Source organism: Eumetopias jubatus, unplaced genomic scaffold (genome assembly GCF_037043125.1).
Source record: "Eumetopias jubatus isolate StellerSeaLion01/CBP00866 unplaced genomic scaffold, mEumJub1_p1.0 scaffold_3, whole genome shotgun sequence".
In the NCBI taxonomy this organism is placed as follows: domain Eukaryota; kingdom Metazoa; phylum Chordata; class Mammalia; order Carnivora; family Otariidae; genus Eumetopias; species Eumetopias jubatus.
The window spans coordinates 4,150,363-4,153,630 of record NW_028274809.1 but is presented as its reverse complement, the minus strand read 5'-3'; positions in this window follow the sequence as shown (position 1 = coordinate 4,153,630).

Sequence of the window (3,268 nt, the reverse complement as noted above, 5' to 3'; positions counted from 1 at the left end):
CCCGTGGTGTGCAGGACCCACAAGCCGGGACAGGGGCCTGTGCAGTGAGGGGTGGCCACCTCAGCTTCGGCCTGGAGCCTAACAGTCCACGGGGAGCGGGCAGAGGAGACCGGTTCACCGAACCAGACAGAACGGGAAGGCGCAAGGCAGACTCCTTTGGGGAGGAAACGTCTGACACACTGAAGACGGACCAGAAACTTCCCTAACGACCCTCGGAAGGAGGGCTTTCTGAAGGGAAGCGGCTGAGCAGTGTGAGGGCGAGGACGCAGGGGATGCTGCCCGCAAGCATAGTCTGGGGTGGGTGGCCAGAGGGCTGAGGGTGGAGGCACCTCGTCCGGTTCCCAACGACTAGAAACATAACAAAAATAAAGTAGCAACGTTTTATCGAGCACCTACCATGTGCCAGGCGCTGTGCTGATCCTTGACTTGGGGTTCTGATCTCATCGTCACCCTCACGGCAAACCCACACTGAGAGCCACACCCGGAAGGCCCTCAGTGGGCCCCTTACCCCGATGTGCCCCTTCCCGGGGGTGAGAAGGTCACAGGGCCCCCACTTCTGGAGCACACTCCCAGATCTGGAGACGAAGAATTCCTTGCCCGAGTAACCCCACTGCCCTCCACCGGGCCTGCATGGGCCTCCGCGTGGGGTCCACCCTCCCAAAGCACGCGAGGCCGCCTGGGTGCACAAGAGGCCGGCGGTGGACAGCATGGCTGGAGCATGGGTGTGTGGCTGGGCAGGCACCCATATGCCACCCCCAGTGAGAGACAGACGCAGGCGGGGAGCAAAGGAAGCCAGTGAGGCTGGGCCATCACGTCCTGGCCAGCCCTCCCGGGACCCCGAGGGTTCTGAATGCAAACCTCGGCTTCTGGATTCTTTTGAAGGTATGCCTGCCAAAGTAGGAGGATGGGACATACTTTACTCAACAATGCGTGTGCTTGGCTTCATTTGTAACTTTTAAATACTTGGATAGATGGTATATGCACGATGTTTTGTATGCCCGTCCCAGTCCCTGCAAATATTAGGGGCAGGCCTGATTGTTTTATCCTGTTTTACAATTGACGAAGTAAGCCCAGAGAGGGAAGGATGACCCAGAGGAAGGCAGCAAGTGTACAAGTCCTGTAGGCAGTGGGAGAGAGGGGGGCTGCTAAGCGGACCGGGACGTCAGGGAGACTGCCCCCCACCCCACCGCCCCTGCCTTGGGAGGCTTGGTGGGAGGTAGGCCCCATCGCCTCCTTGCCTGGGGGCAGATAGCTGACCTTCCTGACAAAGGCCTGGGTCTCCTCCCACCCGCACCTCCATGAAAGGCACCAGTCCTCACCGTGCCCCTCACCCCTGCCTCAGCCAGTCTTCCTTCCTGTAGAGTGCTCCCATCCACATTGTAGACAGACGCCCTCCTGCACCACGTCTCCCTCAGAGCTGCCTCTGCCTGGGTCCACACTCCCTCTTCCCCTTCTCTCCTGACCCTGCTCCAAGTGGGTGTGGCCACCTCCCGGGCCCTGGAAAGCTCCCGATGATCCCTTGGCCTCCAAGCTGCCCAGACCACCGGTCCTCCGCCCTCACCCACCTGTGAGCACCAGCCCCCCTGCGAGCACTTTCCTCTTGCAGCTTCTCGGACCCACCTTCCGGCCGCTGCTCCTCCTCCGTCCCCTCTGCTGGTTCCTCCTCGTGTCCAGGACCCGCACACCCTGGGGGCCACCATCCCCCTCTGGCCCTGCACCCCTCACCCTCTGTCTGCTCTCACCACCCTGCAGGGCACGTGAAAAGCTGATGGTTCCCCGATGGGGGTCTCCCTCCTAGCCCACCCCTGAAAGTCCAGAGTCCTGCACCAGACGGCCTCCCTGACATCGTCCCCCGGATGCCCACTGGGCTTCTCAGCTTACCGAGTCCAAACTCCACGTCCTGATTTACCCCCAAAACTTGCTCCACCTGCAGCCTTTCCCGTCTTGGTTGATGGCACCTCTATCCTTGCATTTTACTTGCTCAGGCAGAAACTCGGCCCAAAGTTCCCCATCTCACCCAGACCAGCGGCTCAGGTGGGTCCTCACTGTGGCCCGGGCGGCCTCGGTCATCTGCCCCCTGCCAGCCGCCCTCATCTGTGACCTCTGACCTCATTCTGCTACTCTCCTCTGGCCGCACACGACCCTGACTCAGGCTCCTTCTCCCTGGAAACTCGTCACACGGCCTCCTCTGTGCGCCTCCTCCACTCACAAAGACGCTTGCCTTGGATTTAGGGCCCACTGGTTAATCCAGGATTATCTCATCTCCAGATCCCTACTTAATTCAATTACATCTGCAAAAACCCTTTTGCCAAATAATGTCATGGTCACGTGTACCGTGGGTTGAGACGCGGGCACGTCATTCAGGGGGCCACGGTTCGGCCCACAACAGAGCCCACTCACATATCACTCTCTGCAGGGGACCTCCTCTGCCCACCTACCCAAGCACTCCCTACCCCACGGCCTTTGCGGTATTTTTCTCCATGACACAACAGCTCACAAAATTTATATTTTCCTTATTGCCTATTGCTGTCTCCTCCACTAGACTATAAATGCCTAGGGGCAGGATTTGTTAACTGTTGTGTTCACTGTTGTAACCACGGGGCCAGGAAAAAGCCTGGCACGTAATAGTCAGCGGGTAAGTAAGGGCTGAACAAATCTTCACATGTAAGTGCATAGAGAAAATTCTGTGTACACAATTTCAGGATACTGCTGGATCAGACCGATTCACCCATGAACTCAGTGTGAGGAATTCCTGAGTTAGAAGTAAGGATTTCTGAAGACTGGAAGACCTATTTTTAAATTCAAAACTAACATTACACTTAATGGAAAGGCAGTAGGAGTATTCTAATTAAAAACAGGGGACCAAACAAGGATTCCCTGTATAAATTTTCCTTTTATTATTATTTTCCATGACATTATATATCCTTATTCACACGTTATGACAGCAAAAGCAAAAAAAGAAAGGAAGGAAAAAAGAAAGGAAGGAAGGAAGGAAGGAAGGAAGAAACAAACAAAGAAACAAAGAAACAAAGAGAAAGAGAGAAAGGAAGGAAGAGAGAAATTAAGATAAAAAAGAAGGATGAATGTCATTATTTATGGATAATTTTATTCTTAGAAAATCCAAAAGGACATCAGCTATAATATTATTAAGGATAGACTTTTTAGAAAGAAACCAGATAAAAAGTAATTAAGCTACCAAACATTAATTGATGGGAGACACAAGAAGACTGGATACGTGAAGACACTTAAGAGGCTCCCAGAGATTGAG